General features: G+C 44.4%; 1 protein-coding gene across 2 annotated transcripts in view; it reads left to right on the forward strand.

Moving 5' to 3' along the window:
- Positions 1-26,215, forward strand: part of KHDRBS2 (KH RNA binding domain containing, signal transduction associated 2) — a 1,412,749-nt gene that overhangs the window by 605,654 nt on the left and 780,880 nt on the right. The window lies entirely within an intron of this gene.

Raw genomic sequence — 26,215 nt, forward strand, 5'->3', positions numbered from 1 at the left:
CGTCTATGGCCGCCGCCATTTTCGGCGCCATTTTGGAAAATGGCGCCGGCCGAAGACGACAAGATGCAGGAGCAGGAGCCCGTTCCGGACCGCTGCCGTTCCGGACCGCCGCTGGACCCGCAGGTTATTTAAGTTATTTGGGGGGGGTTCGGGAGGGTGGGGGATTTAATTTAAAGGGTCGGGGGTGGGTTTTAGGGGGTTTTAGTGTGCCGGCTCACGATTCTAACGATTTATAACGATAAATCGTTAGAATCTGTACTGTATTGTGTTCCATAACGGTTTAAGACGATATTAAAATTATCGGACGATAATTTTAATCGTCCTAAAACGATTCACATCCCTAATTTTGGATGTCCTTAAAATCAGGCTGACTAGAGGGTGCTCAAGGGTTGAAAACCACTGAGAATATATAGTATTGTTGTAAGAGATGCTAAAGCAGCAGCAGCAAAGATAGCAGTAGAGAAATCAATGAACACATCATTTCAGAAAACACACTTTCGACAAGCAGGATAGCTACTATGGAGACATTTAGTCATATCTGTTAATTTCCTTTCCACGAGTCCTGCTAGACCAGTTCAGACAAGTGGGTTTACTCCTCTCCTCAGGTGATAAAGACAGAGTGCATGCCTTTTTCTTTGTGACATCACATAGCCCAAGACCTTGCCAGTAACCTTCTGTCAAAGCAATGGAGTGAGCTCTTAAATCAATAATAGCTTACCCTTTCCAGGAGAAGGGAACCTTTACCAGTATTCCTTAGGCAGAAGATAGGTGTGGAAATGGAAGCAGAACAGATGACACAGAGACAGTCCTGCTACTTCCCTAAGGACTGCAATATAATCCTTATGTCATCTGAAAGATAGGGAAGGAAAGAGGGAGAGAGAGGGAGAGCAGGTGCTGTGTTCCTGGATGGGTCCTAGAAAGGTCTAGCAGAACTCAAGGAAAGGAAATTAGCAGGTATGATTAAATGTTTCCTTCTTTATCATTTTGTTAGACCAGTCCAGTCAAGTTGGGATTACCCAAGTTTAGACTAACCCAGGGCTGTTTTGAGAACTCCTACTTTGAATACAGCATCTGCCCTGGCTTGTATGTTCAGTCTGTAATGTTTAAAAAAGGAATGCAAGGATCACAAGAACACATAAAAAGCCTGTCCTTTGGCCATGTCTGATTCAAATGATCTATTCCATTGGAGCCCCATTAGTTCACATGACTGAATAACCTGTTGAATTTAAAATTTCAGTGGGTTTCCACCAGGTCTAAAAAAGAATGACAAACTGGTCCATTATTTACTAAAACCTCTCCCTGATGAGTTCTCATTCCCTGGGATTTAGAATGTTTCTGTTGAGTAAAAGTTGATCTGGATATTTTCAGCTCTCACAATGTGAGCCATGAAAAGGTGAGTCAAATTCTGCTCTTCCTATTGGAATAACAAATTTGACTGAGTGACCCTTGCATGTTTACAGATGTGATTGCTATGAAATTGTCTGACAGAAACCAACTGATCTTCCCTTCAGTAATGGATGGAACTGTATCAAGACTAGCCTGATAGTCTAGTTTCCAGCCTGTGTATAGACCATGAGGTTTCTGGTTTAATCTGGCTATAAGGCAGAGGAAAGTCAGAAATGCAGGCCACAGGAGATAACTGCATTGAGCCTAGCAGGAGGACCTGACACAGGTTGAAATTGTTCTGTTACACTTATCCTTCAGAAGTGGCTGGGCACCACAGATGCTGCACAGATACTCTCTCTCTATGTGAACTGCTGCTCTGGTAATTTTTATTTTCAGTAAATATGGATAGCTTTGCCCCAAACTAAGGAAAGGGAGGGGGAGAGAGAGAACAGGTGAGGGGAACTACCAGAAGTTCAGTGAGGGACCCTCGCTCCCAAGGGCACTACCAGATCAAATTTCCAGGGATCCACCTACAAGAAGGGCAATCAAGCAGCAGCAATAAAGAACTTGGCATCAGCCCTGAAGCCTACTTCACTAAGGAAAAACAAATGGCCATAGGAGGTAAAGCTGTTCAACAGGAGCAAGCAGCCCAAGCAAGGGCTCTTGCCCAGAAAGCAATCCAGCCACTGCTCAACCAGGCCGAAGCATGGGCCAAGGACACTGGAACCTGGATCTTGCTGCACCAATCAAAACATATTCATCATCTGCTGGAAACAGAGGCTACTTTACAGGGCCCAGGCTACACTTCTCTTTATCCAATGAGGATGTGATGGAGAATTAAGAATGTTCTCTATCAGCTGAGGGCAGAGTAACCCACTTCACTGCCTTGGTTTGCAAAGATGATAGGGAATGTATGACCTTCCTAGACCATTATGCTGCCAGTATTAACAATCCAAGAAATATCTGATGGCAGTATATACCTTAAAATGGGGGTATTTACTGCATCTCATTTGTGAACATGATTTTATGTATTTCTACTTTTACCAGTTATTGTAATGACACTATCATCCTGTCCTGTTTTATTAGATTTTAGGGACGTGCATTCATTTTTGGAATTTAAGCATGTATATTTTTTTACATGCACAAAATTTAGATTTAATCAGATAACTGCATATTGTGCTCATAATTCCAGTTTTATTTTTTAAAGTGGCATTTACATGTATAAACTCCATAAATGAATGAATCAAACTAAAAACAGTTTACACCAAAATAAAAGACTGACTAAATGACCAAATGGAACCAAAACTGTGAGTGCACATCCTTACTAGGTTTTCTTCTGCTGCTGTATTCTCAATAATAGCCAAACTCTATATTAAAAATCAAATATTATGATAATTGTGGGCATACTAGCATCACCTGCCTGAATGTTTTGCAGACCATGGATCTGATTCACCAAGTATATTTTTCCCTCTATAGACATTAACTCAGGGATAGCAAACTCCAGGCCTCGAGTGCCACCAACAGGCCAGGTATTCAGGATATCCCTATGAATATGCATTAGATAGATTTGCATGCAATGGAGGCAGTGCATGTAAATCTTTCTCATGCATATTCATTGTAGCTATTAGGGATGTGAATCGTTTTTCAACGATTAAAATTATCGTCCGATAATGTTTATATCGTCTTAAATCGTTATAGAACACGATACAATAGAAATTCTAACGATTTATCGTTAAAAATCGTTAAATCGTGTTAGTGCGCACTAACTCGAGTTAGTGCGCACTAACTCCCCGTTAGTGCGCACTAACTCGATTTAGTGCGCACTAACTGAAAATGATACAAATAAACACTTTCCAGGTCACTGAAGGTCAGTTAGGAATGAATATGTGTTCCTATTGGCTGGCTGCCCTCTTATCTATTGATGTTACCAATATGGTTGGGGGGATGTGAAATGGAAACAGTTGGAAGCTTGACAAAAAAAGTAATGTAATGATCAGCACTCACGTGACTAGAACTTGTTTGTTTATTATTTTTGTTAGCAGGCACCTGAAATGCTAGTGCATGTTGAATTTGCCAATCACTGTGCATTTTAGAAAGGTGGTCCTGGCTGGAACTGTACACAGTTCAAATATATGTAATTGATTGTTGGTAAGTGTATTTTTTAAGTAGCCACACTGGCACCAGTATGTTTACTTTTCCTCCTACTTAACTCACTAGCTCAGCTTTGTAAGAAGGGCTTCTCTGCTTGTGTGTTGTTTTTGTTTGGTGTGAGGAGAGCAGAAACATCAGATCTTTATTCAATCTACTACAGTCATCTCTTACAGTGCCCTATCCCTATTAATACCAGGAGTGTTGTGATCTTCCTGCACACAGTGCCCTAACCCTGATACCAGTCTGAGACAGCTCCCTCCCTGCATTACTAGTGAGAGGCTGGCTTCACAGACAGGGGGGAGCTGCCTGACCCTCACTCCTGACTTCCCCCATGTCCCAGCTAGTGAATGGTGTGTGGGTGAGGGGGGGGGGGGGGAGGATGGTGAAGTCTGAGACAGCTCCCTCCCTGCATTACTAGTGAGAGGCTGGCTTCACAGACAGGGGGGAGCTGCCTGACCCTCACTCTTGACTTCCCCCATGTCCCAGTTAGTGAATGGTGTGTGGGTGAGGGGGGGGGGAGGATGGTGAAGTCTGAGACAGCTCCCTCCCTGCATTACTAGTGAGAGGCTGGCTTCACAGACAGGGGGGAGCTGCCTGACCCTCACTCCTGACTTCCCCCATGTCCCAGCTAGTGAATGGTGTGTGGGTGAGGGGGGGGGGGGGAGGATGGTGAAGTCTGAGACAGCTCCCTCCCTGCATTACTAGTGAGAGGCTGGCTTCACAGACAGGGGGGAGCTGCCTGACCCTCACTCCTGACTTCCCCCATGTCCCAGCTAGTGAATGGTGTGTGGGTGAGGGGGGGGGGGGGAGGATGGTGAAGTCTGAGACAGCTCCCTCCCTGCATTACTAGTGAGAGGCTGGCTTCACAGACAGGGGGGAGCTGCCTGACCCTCACTCCTCCGGGGTATTGTGATCTTCCTGCACACAGTGCCCTATCCCTGATACCAGGGGTGTTGTGATCTTCCTGCATGCAGTGCCCTATCCCTATTAATACCAGGAGTGTTGTGATCTTCCTGCATGCAGTGCCCTATCCCTATTAATACCAGGAGTGTTGTGATCTTCCTGCATGCAGTGCCCTATCCCTGATATCGGGATGTGTGCAAGAAGATCACAACACCCCCGGTATCAGGAATAGGGCACTGTGTGCAGGAAGATCACAACACCCCCAGTATCAGGAATAGGGCACTGTGTGCAGGAAGATCACAACACCCCTGGTATTAGGGATAGGGCACTGTGTGCAGGAAGATCACAACACTCCTGGTATTAATAGGGATAGGGCACTGTGTGCAGGAAGATCACAATACCCCTGGTATCAGGGTTAGGGCAGAAGTTCTAGTCACATTGACTGATCACATTACTTGTTTTGTCAAGCTACCAACTGTTTCCATTTCACATCCCCCATATACTGTCAGTAGGAAACTTGGTAACATGAATAAATAAGAGGGCAGCCAATAGGAATACATATTCATTCCTAAACTGACCTTAACTGACCTGAAAAGTGTCAAATTGTATCATTTTCAGTTAGTGCGCACTAACTCCCAGTTAGTGCGCACTAACTCCCGTTAGTGCGCACTAACTCGAGTTAGTGCGCACTAATCGGAAAAAACGATTTTTAACGATTTTTTAACTAAAAAATCGTGCCTAAGACGATTTTCTTGCCCTGCCACACGATTTCTATCGTTAAGACGATATGGAAAACGATTCACATCCCTAGTAGCTATCATGAAAACCTGGCCTGTTTGTGGTACTCAAGGACTGGAGTTTGCCATCCCTGCACTAAATATATGAGGAATTCAGGATTTGGTGAGAGAGATAATGGTGGTGGGGGCCACTTGGCAATAGTGATCATAACACAATCACATTTAAACTAAATTGGAAGGGGGACTGGAAGGGGGACAATATGTAAATCCACAGCTCCAACACTAAATTTTCAAAAGGGAAACTTTGATAAAATGAGGAAAATAGAAAAAAAACTGAAAGCTGCAGCTGCAAAGGTTAAAAGTGTACGACAGACGTGGACATTGTTTAAAAATACAATCTTAGAAGTGCAGTCCAGATGAATTCCATGCATTAAGAAAGGTTGAAGAAAGGCAATAACAATTATCAGCATGATTAAAAGGTGAGGTGAAAAAGGCTATTTTAGCCAAAAAAAAAAATCCTTCAAAAATTTGAAGAAGGATCCATCAGAAGAAAATAGGAAAAAGCATAAGCATTGTCAAATTAAGTGTAAAACACTGATAAGATAGGCTAAGAGAGAATTTGAAATGAAGTTGGCCATAGAGGCAAAAACTCCTAATAAAAGCTTTTATAAATATATGCGAAGCAAGAAACCTATGAGGGATTCAGTTGCACCCTTAGATGACTGAGGGGTTAAAGGGGCTCTTAGGAAAGATAAGGCCATTGCAGAAAGACTAAATGAATTGTTTGCGTCTGTCTTTACTAATGAAGATGTTGGGGAGATACTGGTTCCAGAGATGGTTTTCAAGGGTGATGAGTCAGATTAACTGAGCCAAATCAATGTGAACCTGGAATATGTAGGCCATATTAGAAAACTAAAGAGTAGCAAATCACCTGGACTGGCTGGATGGTATATATTCCAGGGTTCTGAAGGAAGTAAAAAATGAAATTTTAGATCTATTAGTTAAAATGTATAACTTATCATTAAAATCATCCATTGTACCTGAAGACTGGAGGGTAGCCAAAGTAACCCCAATATTTAAAAAGGGCTCCAGGGGTGATCAAAACTACTGTAGACCAGTGAGCTTATCTTCAGTGCTGGGAAAAATAGTGGAAACTATTTCTAAAGATCAAAATCACAGAGCATATAGAAAGACATGGTTTAATGGAACACAGTCAACATGGATTTAAACAAGGCACGTCTTGCCTCACAAATTTGCTTCACTTTTTAAAGGGGTTAATAAACATGTGGATAAAAGTGAACCAGTAGATGTAGTGTATGGATTTTCAGAAGGCGTTTGACAAAGTCCCTCATGAGAGGCTTCTAAGAAAACTAAAAAGTAATGGGATAGGAGGCTATGTCCTTGCATGGATTACAAACTTGTTAAAAGACAGAAAACAGAGAGTAGGATTAAATGGACAATTTTCTCAGTGGAGTGCATTAGGGATCTGTATTTGGACCAGTGCAAAATCTACCCTGAGGAAACGCGCTCTATCCACAGTGGGCCCGTCTCTCTGGAACTCACTACCACCGGACTCCGCCTTGAACCGTGCCATACTACTTTCAAAGTGAAACTCAAGACTTGGCTTTTCCATCAAGCTTTCCCAGAGAGCTAAAAGCAAGAAGAACAAACATCCAGCCTTGTCTTACAGCAATATTGTAATGTTTATATTGCTTCAGTTATATGTTTCAAGTTGTTTTCTAAGTTGATCTTAGTTGTTTCATAATAGATTGTACTTTGATTATTATCCGTTCATTATATTCGATATGTTCCATGTAAACCGCCTCCCCGGCGATAGTTATCTCTGTTAAATGTGAACCGGAGTGATATGTATTGTATACAGGAACTTCCGGTATATAAAAACCAAAAATAAATAAATAAATAAATATTTATAAATAATCTGTAAAGGAATTTGATGAGTGAGGTTTTCAAATTTTCAGATGATACAAAATTATTCAGAGTAGTTAAATCCAAGCTGATTGTGATAAATTGTAGGAGGACCTTGCGAGACTGGAAGATTGGGCATCCAAATGGTAGATGAAATTTAATGTGGACAAGTGCAAGGTGTTGAATATAGGGAAAAATAACCTATGCTGTAGTTACACAATGCTAGGTTCTATATTAGGAGAACCCAGGAAAAAGATCTAGGCATCATAGTACATCATAGTACATTGAAATTGTTGGCTTAGACCTAGATTTATCAAACAGCACTAAATATTGCATGCGATAGGATAGGAAAAGTGCTGAGTTTTATGGTAATAGCCTATTTATTGCACTGTGTGTTATCTTAGTGAAGATTTGATGTCCTTCGGAGTGAAGAAACTCACAAAACGATACATTTATACAATGTTCTCTCAACCTAGATTGATGGACCCTCCAGCTGGGTAATATCAAGCTAGGTTGAGAGAACATTGTACAAATCTTATCATTGAGTGAGTTTTCTCACTTCGAAGGACATCAAATCTTCACAAAAGTGTACTGTTCTGTTTGCACATCTCACTCTGCATGTAAAAGTGGCCCCTAACTCCTACACTACTACCTAAACCTCACCTTGAGTTATTAGGTAGGCTACCTATATCACCATAAATAGCTGCTTACTATGGTGCCACCCCCAGAGGTGCTCTCTCTCGCTCTCTTTCTCCCTCCTCTCCTCTCTCTCTTCCTTCCCGCCTCATCTTAGGCCCTTCCCACACTCTCTTCCCAAATCTCAGGCCCTTCCCCTGCCTAAAAATGCTCAAAATGGAATTTGTAAAAAAATTGCAAATTGCGTTATGGGCATATCGCATGACATCGCACAGCTTAACACAATTCAAAAAGGTGTAGTTTTTTGGCATTAAAACTGTGCGATATCATGCGTTATGGCTTCGCAAAGTGCGAAGCCAGCCCATTTTTATGGAATTCCTGCCCCCAACTCCTCCCTAATCTCTATCCTTTTAAAAATTTGTATCACACGCAAAAATGTCTTAACTCATGCGAAAATGCCATAACGTGATTTGATTAATGACCCTATTAGTGTGTTGTGGTCATAAAAGCAAACAGAATGTTAAGAATTATTAGGAAGGGAATGATGAATAAAATTGAAAATGTCATAATATCTCTTTATCGCTCCATGATGAGACCTCACCTTGAGTACTGTGTAGAATTTTGGTCATCGCATCTCAAAAAACATAGTTGCACTGGAGAAGGTTGAGAGAAGGGCAAGCAAAATAATAAAGGGGATGGAAGAGCTCTCCTGTGAGGAAAGGGTATAGAGGTTAAGGCTGTTCAGCTTGGAGAAGAGATGGTTGAGGGGGTATATTGAGAAGTCTAGAACGGGTAGATGTGAATCAGTTATTATAGATAGATAATAGAAGGACTAGGGGGCACTCTATGAAGTTAGCAAGTAGCACCTTTAAAACTAATCACAGAAAATTATTTTTCACTCAATGCACAATTAAGCTTTGGATTTTGTTGCCAGAGGATGTGGTTAGTGCAGTTCATGTAGCTGGGTTTAAAAAAAGTTATGGATAATTTCTTGGAGAAGTCCTTTAATTGTTAATAAACAAGTTTACTTAGGGAATAGCCATTGCTATTACTGCTGTCAGTAGCATGGGATCTTCTTAGTGTTTGGGTACTTGCAGCCTGGATTGGTCAGTGTTGGAAACAGGATGCTGGGCTTGATGGACCCTTGGTCTGACCAAGTATGGCAGTTTCTTGTGAGGACATGTTCAGTCTCCTCACGGAGCTTGCAGGATCATGGGTACTTGAGCTTCATTCCTGCAGACCTGCAAGTTCACTTTCAAAAGAAAACTCCCCTCAGAGTTTCCCTTTGAACATCATCCAATGTCTTCACTGTGGGTACAAAAAGTTCTCACTGACATTGCACTTGCATTGCAGCAAGGTAAAATACATGTGGTAATTTAAAAAAGAAATCACTACACATACTTTCCTTCAGCCAAAATAAACCTACTCCTTTTCCCTGGAAGTGAAAGTATGTGTGGAACAGCATGCTTGCTTTTGCCTACACTGGGGGTCGGTAGATTTCAAAAGGCATTTTTAATAGTGCAAACTTGTTGTTTACCTGCACCAAAACCTTTCAGAATCGTTCTCAGAATGGGAGAAAAGCCCTAGACGAGAATCGGACCCTACAGGGCACTCCTAATACTATCAATCATAGTATATATACTGACAACTGTAGTTGTCTTGTCTTCTGTTGCTGCACACAAACAGTATCTTAATGATACCCAACAGGAAACGAGAATAAAAGTCAAAGTCTTACTGTGGTTTGTACACTGTCACTGCAGGCACGCTGTGATAATGTATATGTAAGGCTGGCTTCCTACAGCCTCCCAGTGGGAGGCTTTCTTTTCACTTTATACTTTTTCTAGACCTGCTTTTTTTTTTTTTTCTTTCTTCACTGCCTTTTTGTAATCTTTTCCCCCTTTTCTGTTTGTCTCTGGCTGTTTTTCACTGTCCAATGTTTGCGAGCGTACAAAAACTCTCAGTCCAACATTTCACTCCAAGGCTTGCCCTGAAATAGTCATGGAGCTTGGATTATGCAAACTCAGACATTTGAGAGATCAGTCATCATGGTAACGTATCATTTATATGTTTACTAGAGCAAACCAACAAAGAAATAATTTGTTTGTTATATATGAATCAGCTTTCCAGCAATCCACCACTTCTGTATTATTTTTGCATCACAAAGATATAAAAACTCTTGGATTGAACTTTGTTGTTTTCATTTATTATTCTTGTATACATATTTTAGCTTAGAATGTAGCAAGATATGCAGTTTGTATTTATTTGCAGTTAAATCTGTAGGCATTGCATTAAAAGAAGCTTTGGAGCCAACAGCTTTGAATTGTATTTGCTTCATGTGTGTCTACAAGTCATATTGACTGTTGTGGTCAGATTCATTATGAGGAGCATATTGTGAGATTCATTCTGAAAACCATTTTGAAGGAATCCCCTTTTAATTTGAAGTTGAACCATGCTTTCCTAATTATAGTTTTTAAAGTAAATTTATAATTGTAGTAGCTCAAAATATTAGGATTTAGAAAAAAGGCACCTTAAACTTCCATCCACTTCAATTGAAAGAAGACTTTGGGAAAAAAAGAAAGAAAACTAAGAGACAGGTCAGTAACATAAATATATATATTATATATATGTGTGTGTGTGTGTGTGTGTGTGTGTGTGTGTGTGTGTGTGTTTAGCCCCTCCCCCTTTTTCACCATGCCAACAGAGGGGGAAGTCACCATAGAAGAATCAGTTATAGATATGTTGTGTGTGTGTGTGTGTGTGTGTTTGTGTGTATGTGTGCATTTTCACATTCAAGGGGGGTCAAGACAGTGTCCCCAACCCTGATTCCATGACCAGCACACTTCTCAGGTATCTTCTTATTCATTTCACAAAATACCATATGCATTCACCACACCAAGAGTAAATACTTAACAACTTTTACTGGTAACTCATAAATAAATAGTAAATTCAATAGGAAGAAAAGGAACAGCAGATATAAACACATAAATAAATACAAGCTAATAAATTCAAAAATTTCAGCACTGTCTGAATATTCAAAAAGGCTCATCACCCACTAAAAAATGTTGTTAGCAGTAAATGTTTTATGGGTTATCATAAGTCTTGGGAATAACTGCATGGAGTGGCACTTGCTACCCTTATGATAAACAGCAGGTACACCAGCACACTGTTGCAGATACGACCATAAGAAACTTGATGGGCAGACTGGATGGACCATTTGGTCCTTTTCTGCCATCATTGCTATGTTACTATGTTACTATATTGATTGGCATATATGAACAGAAGAGCAGCTGTAATATTGAAAAGGAATAATGGGCTGGCAGTGATTACTCAACAAAGCAAAGCAGGGAAAATCAGTGATTAACATTTGGCACTGCAGCCAGTCATAATGCTGTTTGTACTTAGGCTAGGCAGTGCACAAAAATCATCAGATATAACAATACCCCAGTGATATTTTTACCTTGAGTACTGGTAAAAATCTGTTTCTCCAGTGTCACCAAGCCAAGAAAAATAATTAGAAAGAAAAAAAAGAAATAATGGGGCCCTTACTGATGGTGAGTAGGCAGAATGCTATGCCATACTGATGAATGCAGTGACGGATGGAATTTCTCTCTCCCTGGAAGAAATTTCCCAGATCATTTACTTTTTCAACAGCAGAAGGCAAGCTTGGATTCAAATTCTCATAGTAGGCTCCTAGCAATAGAGATCTTACTCTAGCTAGCCTTTCCAGATGAACAGGGGCTTATCAACTTGCATACTTACAGAGGGAGTCCATGTTCTACATCAGCTGGGCTGCTGAAGCAATAATGGCACACAAAGGAAAATAATAAATCTCTCCTTTGTCTGGAATACCCCTTTTTCACAGTTTGAGTTAGTCAGGAGGAGAGTCCCACAGCAGACCTTCTCTTTGTGGAACTCTGCAGAAGGGGGACATCTGTGTCTGAGTTTAGTTTCTCTCCCCTTTCCTTCTGGGAGCACTGAGAGGAGAGGATCACCTTGCTGGTGGCTGAAAGGAATCAGTAAGTTTTGCTTGGGACATTTTCTTTTTTAAAAGTATTGGGGCGAAGTTAACTATTTGGGAATATTATTTAGTGTGTTTGTGTGTTTGTGCTTTAATAGTCAGTAAGGCAACGAATAAACAGAAGTTAGACTGTTTGTATTTTTAAATAGTCAGTCAGTAATTCTAAATGCCTTCCAATAAATTGCTTACATGAGACAAACAGTATTGTGTGAATCCCAGGGCTATTCGCTTTGGGGCGGATTTTAAAAGGCCCGCGCGCCGGTGCGCCTATTTTGCATAGGCCGCCGGCACGCGTAAAGCCCCGGGACGCACGTAAGTCCCGGGGCTCTCGAAAAGGGGAGGGAGGGGGCATGTCCGGGGGCGTTCCCGAAATGACGCGGTGTTTCGGGGGTGGGCCCCGGCGTTTCAGGGGCGGGCCCAGGGGCATGGCGCCGGCCCGGGGGCGTGGTCGAGGCCTCCGGACCAGCCCCCGGGACCGGAGGACGGAGCGGGGCTGCCGGCGATGCACGCAAAGTTACGCCTTCTTTCAGCAGGCGTAACTTTGCCGACAAAGGTAAGAGGGGGTTTAGATAGGGCCGGGGGGGTGGATTAGGTAGGGGAAGGGAGGGCGAAGAAAAGTTCCCTCCGAGGCCGCTCCGAAATCGGAGCGGCCTCGGAGGGAACATGCAGCTCGCGCTGGGCTCGGCGCGCGCAGGTTGCACAAATGTGCACCCCCTTGTGCGCGCCGACCCCGGATTTTATAAGATACGCGCGGCTCCGCGCGTATCTTATAAAATCCAGCGTACTTTTTAAAAATCTGCCCCTTTGCATATAAAGGTAACTTAAGTAGTAAGTTTCTCACACATACTGTGCACAAGTACCAAGTGGGGGGAAGGGTATCAGCAGACAAGTTGTAGCTTACACTTATAAATACTTACAGTTCCAGCAAGAGGTAAGCTCATGGGAGCTAGGCCCCAATCTAAGGGGACTCTGCCACATCTATTTATATATTGTTCAAGTACCAACTCAAATCACGTTAGGATTTGTAGGTATGTGGGCACTGGGCCGAGGTGAGAGATGGTACCGCCCACAGGGAGGAGCCCTGTGAGCCTCACCATCGGGAGGCGAGGTCTCAGCCGACATCAGACACAGCTGTGGAATAGAGTCTTTATTAGATAGAGAGAGAGAAGCACTGCCCATGGAGCGGGAAGTGCAAGAGAAAGTCACAGTGTCTGTATCTTCACTCAGAGGGATTACCTCTAAGTGAAGATACGACAATGGTCCGCAGAGCGGGGTACACTGATGAGACCCCTCAGTTAGAGATGATACGGTGGTGGTCCGCAGCGCGAGGTACACCGATGATGGTTCCTCACTAGAGATGGTACGGTAGTGGCCCGCAGCGCGTAGTACACGAAGCGGGTACCCAGAATGTCTCACACCAATGAAGCGGGAACAGGAACGGGAAGTCTGTAGTGAGCGAAGCAGATTCAGCAATGTGGGAACTAGTTGCCAAGTCATTAGTAGGCAGGGCCAGCCAGCTTAAGTAGAGGAGAGGAATGACGTCATCCGGAGGGGACGTCCCCAAGGTTCCTGCCATGATGTGCTTAAGATTCACCCATGCACGTGCGCGCGCACCTAAGGGATTCCGAGGGCAAGATGGCGATCGGCAGCGTCTGCGGCGTCCAGGGAGGCCTGGGAGCGATACATAGGTTGGTGATAGTTGGCCGAGGCCACAAGCCTTCCCAACGGAGTCAAAACTGCAAAGAAGGAGGTGAGCAACAGTGATCGCAGCCGTCTGTGACCGACAGACGGCTGCGATCACTTCTTAGTGTCCATCCCCATGGGTTTTGGTTTTCTTGGGTGAGAAGTATGGAACTGTTTGATCAGCTCTTTGTCAAGGATATTGACTGCAGGCTCCCAGCTGTTCTCTTCAGGACCAAATCTTTCCCACGAGATCAGATATTCCCAACTCTTACTGTGCTTCCTCACGTCCAAGATGTCCTCAACCTGGTATGTAATGTCCTCTTCAGCAGTCAGAGGTTGGGGTTCAGGAGGTTTCTTAGAGAATTCGGACAGAGTGAGCGGCTTTAACAACGAGATATGGAAAGCGTTATGAATCTTGAGTTATGTGGGTAGACGAAGGCTGTAAGTGACCGGGCCCAACAGGCGAAGTACGGGAAAAGGCCCAATGTATCTGGGAGTGAAGCGAGCTGAAGGCAGTTTCAAGTTAATAAAGTGGGTGCTGAGCCACACTTTGTCTCTGGGGTTCAACTGAGGAGCTACCCAATGATGGGCATCGTAGAACTTCTTTGCTTTCTGACCAGCTTGCTGTAGAAGTTGTTTGGTGTGTTCCCAAAGTTGTGTCACTCTTGTGCAGAAGCCTGTGCCGCCGGAGATGACATAGACAGAGGTAATGGAAGAGGAGGCAGAGGCTGGCATCCATATACTATTTGGAAGGGGAATGATCCAGTAGATACAGATTGATGAGAGTTTAATGCAAACTTGGCCCAGGGTAGTAAATCGGACCAGTCATTCTGCCGAGAGTTCACATATGCTTGGAGAAACTGGACTGTCTGTCCATTGGCCTGCGGATGGTAGGCTGATGTGAGGTCCAGGGATATGTCAAATTTTTTGCATAATGACCTCCAGAACTTCGCCGTAAATTGAACCCCTCGATCAGAGAGTATATGTCTCGGGAGTCCATGGAGGTGGCAAATGAACAATTTCGCTAGTTCCGGAGCTGAAGGTAGACCAGGTAATGCCACGAAGTGAGCCATCTTCAAAAAGTGGTCCACAGTGACCCAAATGGTATTGTTGCTACTGGATGGGGGTAAATCCACAATGAAATCTGTGGCTATATGTATCCACGCTCACTAGTTGCAGGAAGAGGTTGAAGAAGCCCCCAAGGGTGGCCTGCCAGCGGCTTCTGGTGGGCGTAAGTGGAGCATGATGCTTGAGCAACTTTGTTCATGGTTGGCCACCCTTACAATCTCTGAAGAGTGGAAAGAGTTCTAGCTTGTCCGTGTTGGCCTGCGAGCAAGTAATCATGCGCTCAGTGGAGGATTTTCCTTATGAGTGGTCGCGGAACCACCGTCATTCCATATGGCACTGTGTGTGTGGCGGAGAGGAAAATACTTGTTGGGTCGATGATGTGACATGGGACGTCCGGAACATCTTCCATGGTAAATGATCAGGAGAGTGTATCGGCTTGGGTGTTCTTATTAGCTGGCCGTTATCGCTAGAGAAAATTGAACCAGATAAAAAAAAGCGACCATCAGGCTTGCCTATAATTAAGGTGTTGCGCATGGTGTAAGTACTCGAGGTTCTTGTGGTAGGTGTATACCGTGATTTGGTGCTGCGCTCTCTCGAGCCAGGGACGCCACTCCTCGAAGGCCAGTTTAATTGCCAGTAATTCCTTGTCCCTGATTCCATAATTATGATCCGCTGGAGAGAAGCGTCGGAAGAAGAATGAGCATGGGTGCAAGGTGTGATTGGCTGAGTGCTGGCTGAGGATGGCACCAACACTGACGTCTGAAGTGTCCACTTTGACGATGAAGGGTCATCAAGGATCGGGGTGACATAAGCATGGTTCTCATAAGAACGCCTCTGAGTTCTTGGAAGGTGGTCACGGCTTCAGATGAACACTGGGAGGGATTGGCTCCCTTTCGAGTCATAACTGTGAGTGGGGTGGTCAGTGTTGAATAATGGTGGATGAATGACCTGTAGTAGTTAGTAAAACCAAGGAATATTCGAAGTGCCTTAATACCCGTTGGTTGAGGCCAATCCCGAATACTCATGGGTTTTTGTGGATCCATCTGGAACCCCTGTCTTGAGACCACATAGCCCAGAAAAGGGACAGATTCCTGGTGGAAGGAGCATTTCTCCAGTTTGGCATATAACTGGTTATCCCTTAAGCGTTGTAGAATGTTGGCGACGTCCAAGTGGTGGCTCTGAAGGTCTTGTGAACATACCAGGATGTCATCCAAATAAACCACAACACAACTGTAGAGGCCGCAAGTCTTCCCAATAGAGTCAAAGCTGCAAAGAAGGAGGTGAGCAACAGTGGTCGCAGCCATCTGCGACTGACAGGCGTAACACACATCTTGCATAAAGAGGGAAGAAACTAGAGAAAAACAATTGTAGTATGAATTTTCTGTGAGGAGTGTAGACAGAAGCAGCTGGGCAAACTGCATGGACCAAATAGATTTTATCTGCTGATTTGTACTATACTATTTTCTAGGAACAATTTTTAGTAGCCTGTGTAGTTACAAAGTATATGGGTACTTTTACCTCTTTGAAAATGAACTGGCATAAATGGCATCTATTAAATGTGCCCCAGTAATTGGCACCTCCTGTTTAGTGAGGGCAGCAGAGGTGAGGGTTGAGAGTAAGATAGTATATGTATTTTTGAAAATGGCAGTATTGCCTGCTATTTTGTCTGACACAATGACACTCAAAGGAACAATCCTTTTTAGTACAGCTAAAAAGTACCGATGAGGTTCACAACATACTTTTTAATAGCTCTGAGGAGGGCAATTTTCAGACAGGGCAATTGTCCTGTCTAAAGTGGTATTTTGCTATCTACATTACTATTAAAAAAATCCTTTCCAAGTCCTGATTATGTATACAAGTATGCAAAAACAGTGCATCAAAAAGCAAAACTCACAATTACACAAGTCTTCTATTACATTTAAATTCTATTCATGAAAGTTCCCTTTGCCTGTTGTTCAACCTAGTAGGTATAGAGCAGGGATCTAGAAACTTTTCAAGAGAAGGACCACATAGGACATTTCAAATCACTGAGAGTGTCAGGGGAGGAGCACATAACAGAGTTTGCTGAGGCTGGGGAGGGGCAGGGAAGGAGGGAGAGAGAGAGAGAGAGCCCCCTCAGAGGTCTTTGCTGGGAAGGATTTGAGAGGGAGGTCTGTATCTGGCTCTTTCAATGATTTGAAATGCTGGACAAGGGAGTAGGCATGGGGCAGAGCTCCCAGGGTTGCAAGGGCTGGCACTTTGTGTCAATAATACTATTTTTTTCAAATTGGCAACTGTGTCTCGCCCCCAGCAACCTTGATCTTTGCCTTTCTTCCCTTCCCTTCCCCAATATCTGCTCTCTTAGTGAAATAGGGGGTGGAGATGGTGGAGGGTGAAAGTAGGGTGGGGATGGGGTATTTGTGTGTGTGGTGGGCACTTTCTCACACTTTCCATTTACTCTTGTTCCCTCTCTACTTCCATTCCCTTGCTCATCCTTTCCCCAACCCCCTTCTCCCTTCTCCCCGTCTCTCTCTCTCTCCTCTCTTAACAATATGTCACATTTACGGTATTAGTCAAACAGTCTCTGTATACCCTAATCCAGGGATATGCACTCGGGCTTCGTATGTGGGTTATAATAATGAGAATTTGTGCATTCTGCACCACCAGTGTCTGCATCCTTTTGTGACAATATCTGTGACCCTCCCCCCAACTCCGAAAAGAAGGATGTTTGGGTGGGAGCTCCATGATCCACCATCTTTGCCTGGCTTTCTCTGGCTGCCCCATAGAATCCATGGCTTGTTATCACCACGGCCCTCCACAGTGGCTGAAAACCTCATTGGTTGTGCTGCAGAATCTCTACCCAACTTCATCCCAAGTGGTTCTAGCTGCACAAGAATCATTAACACAGCCTATTATAATTGCCTTACACTGGCATGCCCTGCCTACACTGCTCTGACATATTGCCACTTGCACTTCCAATTTCAAGCTGAGCTGGCAGTAGAGGCAGAATGCACTCCTGCTGCCACTATGATTGCCAGCTTATCCCAGCTCAACCAAAATTCAAAAGGGGAAAACAATGGGACAATCTGAATTACATCTCCATTCATATAACAGGGCAAAAACAGTGCTGGATCAACCTGTTCCATTGATCTGGAGTCAGTTGGCAACTGTAGCCAGATCAGATGCCTGTCATTACAGTTGCAGGCCACATCGAGCTTCTTCTGTTATTGCTGCCAGGTGCCATATGAAATTCAGCCAAGGACTATATCTGACTCTCAGGCCATAGTTTGAAAATGTTTGAGCAATGTTTTTAAAGTACATATTCTGCAGCATTGCCATCTTAGTTCTTCTATTTCCCCAGAAGTACACCTGTATTTACTTCCATATTGTAACAAGACATTTCAGCAGAGATTTACTCTAATCCTTACAAATCAGGCTTACTAAAGATAATAGATATTTAGTTTTCCTATTTAATGTATAGTTCTTAAAAACAATGTAGAGTACTTCAAGAAAGATTCTCCTAATTTACACCTGAGAACATCCTTGTTAGTGCAAATCTTCATTACTGGTTCAGATAATCAGCATTTCATAGTAGTTTAATATTAGACCTTTGTCTATGCTACACGCTGTCCTGTTACACACTGTATGAAAATGAATGAAATAGTACATGCTGCCCCTATGCCACCTCTTAGCCGGTCTAGGTATCATACATTACATATATGCGGACGACATCCAGCTAATTTTACCAGTAGACGAAACAATTGAAAAAACGTTGAACCTAGCAATGTTATACCTAGGCATAATTAAACAACTGCTGTGCCAAATGGAACTAGTAATTAACATTGAAAAAACAGAATTCATACACCTGGAACGAAAAACAACTGAATTAATCCAGAATCCCATCAAACTCAGAAACAATCAGATAGTGGAACTAACCGAAAAAACTCGAAACCTAGGAGTAATAATGGACAATGAAATCAACCTCAAACTACCCATATTATTGAAAGTCAGAGAGGGGTACGTGAAACTAATGGTCCTTAGACTAAAACCACTACTAACCCAAGCGCACTTTTGAACCGTTCTCCAAGCACTTATTTTCGCTAGCACAGACTATTGTAACACACTCTTCCTTGGATTACCACATTCAACACTAAGCCCACTCCAAATCTTACAGAACTCTGCAGCCAGAATCCTAATTGGAAAAAGCAGAAGGGACCACATCACTCAAACTCTTGCCGAATTACACTGGCTGCCAATCGAACAAAGAGTACAATTTAAAACACTTTGCACAATCCACAAGTTAATTAATGAAGAAAATACTGATTGGTTAAACACTGCATTAAGACTACATGTTCCCCAAAGAAATCTCAGATCAGCAAATAAAGCCTTACTAACCATACCCTCTGTAAAGACAGCTAAACTGACACAAGTAAGGGAGAGAGCACTGGCTTTAGTCGGCCCTATATTATGGAACTCAATGCCACCCAAAATAAGACTAATGAGGGATCAAAAACTCTTCAAGAAAAGCTTAAAAACATGGCTTTTCAAAAAGGCCTTTCAAAGTGAGAATGGGAAATAGGTAGTACTAAGAAACAAGAAAAGGACTTATACGCACAAGCAAAGTCACCTGAGAACATATGTGTGTTTTTATTTTTATTTTATCACACTTAAGTATTAAGTTAAAGAATTATAGTATACCGCATCAACGGTTAGCCCATAAAGGGAATTTTAATACACTTTGGGGCGGATTTTAAGAGCCCTGCTCGCCGGTGAGCCTATTTTACATAGGCCTACCGGCGCGCGCAGAGCCCCGGGTCTCGCGTAAGTCCCGGGGTTTTCTGAGGGGGGCGTGTTGGGGGCGGGCCCGAACCGTGCGGCGTTTTCGGGGCGTGTCGGGAGCGTTCCGGGGGGCGGGCCCGGGGGCGTGGCTACGGCCCGGGGCGGTCCGTGGGCATGGCCGCACCCTCCGGACCCGCCCCCAGGTCGCGTACCGGCGCACTAGCAGCCCGCTGGCGCGCGGGGATGTACGTCTCCCTCCGGGAGGCGTAAATCCCCCGACAAAGGTAAGGGGGGGGTTTAGACAGGGCCGGGCGGGTGGGTTAGGTAGGGGAAGGGAGGGGAAGGTGAGGGGAGGGCAAAAGAAAGTTCCCTCCGAGGCCGCTCTGATTTCGGAGCGGCCTCGGAGGGAACGGGGGTAGGCTGCGTGGCTCGGCGCGCGCCGGCTATACGGAATTGATAGCCTTGCGCACGCCGATCCAGGATTTTAGCGGCTACGTGTGCATCTACTAAAATCCCGCGTACTTTTGCTTGCGCCTGATGCGCCAGCAAAAGTACGCCAAATCGCGCGGTTTGAAAATCTACCCCTTTACATATAGCTTATATTATTGAATCATGTATCTGAACAACTGCGGCACCCCCTAGTTAAAGTACAATCCATCTCGAATTTATTTATGTGCCTATTTGTAAACCGTTGTGATGGTATATCACTAAACGATGGTATAGAAAAAATTTTAAATAAATAAAAATAAATAGTTGAGTTAGGGTACCTAAAACAAATGATACTTTTCACAATAAAGCCATTTTCAATTCCCTGATTTCATACATTCATTTATACAATAGAACTCTAAAACCAATAATACAAGAAGTCATGTTGAGCTTACATAGAAATAGAATACGATGGCAGATATTAATAGGGATATGCATTTATTTAAACATGAATGCATTTTTTGGAACAAAAAAATTCTATTTTTGATTCTTTTTAAAGAGAACAACTAAAAATAGACTTACCCAAAAATATCTAAAAATTATCAGATATTTTTAGTTTATATGCCTCCACCTCCCATTTTATTTAAATGGAGAGCCCTCCCTGACCATCCCCTATTGCTGTCTTGGATCTCAGGGATCCTCCCCACTCCCTGACGATAAGCTAGGACCTCCCCAGGCACCCCACTCCCCCTACCTACCTACCTACCGTGCTGTGCTGAGCCAAACCCAGCTGGGGCCTCCTTAGTTCCTTTACCCCTTGTCCCCTACTCTCCACAAATAATCCTAAACTGATGATCTTCTGGGCCTTCACTTTTTCCTTCCATGGTATTTTTCACAAAAGAAAAGGTAGGAGTAAACCCCAGTCATTCTTACACTGCTGATATACCTTTAAATATAGCACAGGCCAGCCCTGAATCAGGTGCCATTTTATACTTGTCAAATAATCAAAGAAAGCTGATAAGGCCAGTGTGACTGGGATTGCTTTTTTCTCTTTCTTTGTTGAAGACCCCAGAGAACATATAAGTAGGGTCTGGGAAGGTCCTGACCCTGTCTTAGCATGTGAGGTGGTCAGAGGGGCCAAGGAAGGCCCTGGCTGGACTTGGCTCAACCCTGCTGGATAGGCCTTGGCTCTGGATTATTGATGTGAGAAGGGGAGAGAAGAAGAAGAGGAGGCGTGAGGAAGTTCTAGTTTATTGGCAGAGTGTGGAGAGGAGCCCTGGTACCTGAGGCAATGTTGGGGTGCTGGGCAGGCCTCATTTTATTTTACTTAAAAAAAATGTTCACTATTTATAATTTGTAAATACATTTGCAAACATTAACTTAAAACAGAAAAAGCAAATGACAAATACAAATTTTTTAATATACATCATGTCAAAAATAAAGTTAATTAGCATACACGATACAAAGGAAAAAGAGAAAACAAAAAGAAAAGAAAATCCCAATGGGACAATTTTCCCTTATTAATAGGGATGTGAATCATTTTTATAACGAACTGAAATATCATGTGATATTTCAAAACTCGTTATATATCAGATAAAAAAAGAAACAATCACTTTTCCCCCTCAATTTTTGTAAAAATCATTTTTCGGGTTAGTGCGTGCTAACGGGAGATAGCGCGCACTAACAAAAACATTTATTTTTGTTATTTTTTGTTACTTTTTTAGTGCGTGCCTCTAACTCCTCCTCTTTTTCAGATTTGCATCGCAGCATGTGTTAAAGGCGTTTTCGCATGCATTAAGGGCCTATCGCATGCATTAATGGGGCTTTTCGAATGCGATAAGCCCTTAACACTTGCGAAAATGCTTTAGCGCATTTTGATAAATGACCCCCTAAGTTTCCACTGCAAACTGAATCCTCACCCAATATTAGAACCTTGTGAATCAATAAACATATGAAGCTGTGAAAGCTCAGGAAATACAAAGTTTTCAGTTGGAAAAATAATCATATATTTAGAGGGGAAATATAAAAAGAAGCAAGCCCCCAAAGTCATGACCTCCAGGCGCATATCTAAAAATGTCTTCTTCTGCTCCTGTGTGACCCTACAACAATCAGAAAACATTTGAACCTTATAACCGATGAAAAGAATAAGCACTGAGCGAAAATATGATCAAAGGACAAATTCACAATCTTGAAGAGTGACAAATGTCACTAAGAGGGTGGTTCTATGTGCTTCATCCACCACAGTAGATTCCAAAATAGGAGAAATGTCCATAATGACACCATCTTGATTTAATACAGTCTGGCCAACATCTCTACCCTCTGACCCTCTCACTCCTGGGAGGTAGAAAGCCCTTAGGGACAAAAGGTAAAGCAGACTGAGGTATGCTAAGCAGCCGTGCACATGTTATAAAATCCGGGGTTGGTGCGTGCAAGGGGGTACACACTTGTGCACCTTGCACGCGCCGAGCCCTAGGGGAGCCCCGATGGCTTTCCCCGTTCCCTCCGAGGCTGCTCTGAAATCGGAGCGGTCTCAGAAGGAACTTTCCTTCAACCTTCCCCTCCCTTCCCCTATCTAACCCCCCCCCCCCCCCCCCCAGCCCTACCTAAATCCCCCCCACCTTAATTTTATAATGGCCGGCCCGCGATCCCGGGCACAGCAGCAAATGACTGCTGTGCCTGGAGGCTCCGGCCATGCCCACGCCCTGCCCCCGCACCGTCCTAGACTGCCCACACCCCGCCCCTTTTTTTGAAGCCCTGGGACATACGCGCGTCCCAGGGCTTGCGCGCGTTGCCAGGCCTATGCAAACTAGGCTCGGCGTGCGCAGGTGCGGGTTTTAGCGGTTATTTGCGTAATATACGCGCGTAACCCTTTAAAATCTGCCCCTTTATTTTTTACCAATATTTTACTACTTTGAGATCTTGAGATTAGATTACACTGAAATGTCTTGCTTGGTATACATCTGTATCCTACCCCCATTATTTACTGCTCAAATCACCTGAAATTCCTTGTAGTCACAAAATTGTCTTTAATTTTGCTCACTTTATAAGCACTGGCTAACAGCATATGCCAGTAAAGAAAGATCAGCCAACTGATACCGTCATGTGCCCCCAGGGCCGGTGCAAGGGTATTGGGTGCCCTAGGCGACCCTTGCGCTGCCACCCCCTCCCTGGGTCCTCTCCCCCCCCCCCCCACCTGTTCGGTGCCAACTGCTCACGGCCGTAAGAAGCACAAAGTGTCGCGCCTCCCCTACCTGTTTCGGCTTCCAACTGTGTGCTTCTCAGGGTCTCTATTTCTCTTTGCCACAAGCAGGATAGGCCATGCTTGTGGCACCACATGGCTGCTCTTTGGCGCCCCCTACAGCTCGGCGCCCTAGGCGACCACCAAAGTTCGCCTAATGGACGCACTGGCCCTGTGTGCCCCCTTACCCCAATCTTCAAAGCCATTCTATAATTCTTTAGTATCCTCCTCATCCATGTCATATGGAAGCATTTATCTCAGGGGGCCACAGATCAGCAGTGGAAAGATGCAGTTTTTGGTGGGGAGGAGGGTTGTTTTCTGACCTTTCCTCCTAGTTCCCCTCCTTTCCCCCCACACCTGCTGCATCCTTATATGTGCTGTAACGCTAGTCTTGAAAACCACGGAAACCATTCAGGACGCAGAACATGTGCTGTGAAAGATCAGAGCATAGTCATGGAAATGGCTAAGAATGCATGTGATGGCCCCTTCCTTTCAATTAATGGTAACATATACCTTATACATTTTGAAGTGTAAAACAATGTTAGGAAAACCATTGTTCTATGTGATCCTTTTCCTTGGAAATTCATTTATTAGATAAATATAGATTTTTTATTTAAGTGCTCAGTAGTATATCAGTGTTACTTCTCTGTCACCTCCATTCTCTCTCTCTTTGTCAGTCCCTCCCATGTCCTGTATATCACATCTCCGTCTCTAATCCACACTGCATTCCAGCCCTACCACATCCATCCAGTTGACACTAGGAAGGGAAATGTCAGCCGTGATTCTGCAGGCGGAGGTATTCAAACATTCCCCCTAAACAATCACCATGTAGTTCTGTGCCACAACTGGGCATAGCCCCAGTGATGCCCTGCATAGGCAATCTGAATATATTGGGAAATCCATCCTTTCACAGTCTTGGCTGAGGTCACTAGGGGAGGGAAAATGGAAAAGAATAGACACTAAAGGGTTGTAGAGCTCTCAGTAATGAGCTATTTGCAATCCATTAAAACGTGTTGTGAACTACTGTGAAGACATACATAGAGGTAGATTTTAAAAGCCTAACAAGAAGAATTGATTTGTAGGGATGTGAATCGTTTTAGGACGATTAAAATTATCGTCCGATAATTTTAATATCGTCTTAAACCGTTATGGAACACAATACAATAGAGATTCTAACGATTTATCATTATAAATCGTTAGAATCGTGAGCCGGCACACTAAAACCCCTAAAACCCACCCCGACCCTTTAAATTAAATCCCCCCCCTCCCGAACCCCCCCCAAATGACTTAAATAACCTGCGGGTCCAGCGGCGGTCCGGAATGGCAGCGGTCCGGAACGGGCTCCTGCTCCTGAATCTTGTTGTCTTCAGCCGGCGCCATTTTCCAAAATGGCGCCGAAAAATGGCGGCGGCCATAGACGAACACGATTGGACGGCAGGAGGTCCTTCCGGACCCCCGCTGGACTTTTGGCAAGTCTCGTGGGGGTCAGGAGGCCCCCCACAAGCTGGCCAAAAGTTCCTGGAGGTCCAGCGGGGGTCAGGGAGCGATTTCCCGCCGCGAATCGTTTTCGTACAGAAAATGGCGCCGGCAGGAGATCGACTGCAGGAGGTTGTTCAGCGAGGCGCCGGAACCCTCGCTGAACGACCTCCTGCAGTCGATCTCCTGCCGGCGCCATTTTCCGTACGATTCGCGGCGGGAAATCGCTCCTTGACCCCCGCTGGACCTCCAGGAACTTTTGGCCAGCTTGTGGGGGGCCTCCTGACCCCCACGAGACTTGCCAAAAGTCCAGCGGGGGTCCGGAAGGACCTCCTGCCGTCCAATCGTGTTCGTCTATGGCCGCCGCCATTTTTCGGCGCCATTTTGGAAAATGGCGCCGGCTGAAGACAACAAGATTCAGGAGCAGGAGCCCGTTCCGGACCGCTGCCGTTCCGGACCGCCGCTGGACCCGCAGGTTATTTAAGTCATTTGGGGGGGGTTCGGGAGGGTGGGGGATTTAATTTAAAGGGTCGGGGGTGGGTTTTAGGGGTTTTAATGTGCCGGTTTTGCGATTTTTAGATTTTTAGATTTTTCACGATTTTTCACGATTTTTCACGATATTATACCCCCCCAAACGGCAACAATACGATTCCCTCCCCCTCCCAGCCGAAATCGATCGTTAAGACGATCGAGGACACGATTCACATCCCTATTGATTTGTATAATGCAGCTAGCAGACAGCAGTTTACACATCAACTCTTCTGGTTAGAATTTTCAACTCTTATAAGGACTACAATTCTATAATGATGTCATTTTTACAATGAATTCCTCTGAATATTTCTGTAACACCACCCCTCAAACCCAAACCCACCTCCCGAAAACTCACCCTGAGTATAGCGCCCCCTTACAATGGTGCATATATAGCATGTCTGGCTGAGCCTTATAAAGAGGCTCTCTCTCAGCACATAAGATATGTATGTAAAGGCTGCAGACATACACACATGGAGAGCATTTTAAAACTTACACATACTGGGCCAGATCTTAAAAAATACGCGCAGGCGTAGATTTGTTCACGCAACCCGGCACGAACAAATCTACGCCCGATTTTATAACTAACATGCACGTGCAGCCACGCGCATGTTATAAAATCCAGGGTCGGCGCATGCAAGGGGGTGCACACTTGTGCACCTGCATGTGCCAAGCCCAAGGGGAGCCCCGAAATTGGAGCGTCCTTGGAGGGAACTTTTTTTGCGATCCCTCACACCTTCCCCTCCCCCCACCTTCCCCTTGCCAAGCCTGGCACAGGCTGCTGTGCCGGAGGATTCAGGACCGCCCCCGAACTGCCGCCATGCCCCCGGATCGCCCCCAAACTGCCACCACGCCCCCATCCACCCCGGACCACCCGAACCGCCGCCACACCCCCGGCCCCGCACCGGGCCGCCCCCGAGCTGCCCCAGCCCCCCCCCCCCCCCCCCGGACTGCCCATTTTTGAAAGCCCCGGGACATACGAGCATCCCGGGGCTTGCGCTCACTGCCGAGCCTATGCAAAATAGGCTCAGCGAGCGCAGGGTAGGTTTTCGGGAGTTACGCACATATCCATTTGAAAATCTACCCATACTTTACAAAATAGCACATATCTTTGCACGAGGCACAACACTCATATTTATGGGCATATGCATGGCCCTTTTAAAAACTACCGATACTCAAGTTTCAAAACATGTGCAATGTTTTTTTAATTGATTATTACATCCATGTTAGCAACAATTATCCTGACATTCTATATGACTTTGAGTAATTTTTAGAAACAGT

Source organism: Rhinatrema bivittatum, chromosome 3, assembly GCF_901001135.1.
Source record: "Rhinatrema bivittatum chromosome 3, aRhiBiv1.1, whole genome shotgun sequence".
Classification (NCBI taxonomy): domain Eukaryota; kingdom Metazoa; phylum Chordata; class Amphibia; order Gymnophiona; family Rhinatrematidae; genus Rhinatrema; species Rhinatrema bivittatum.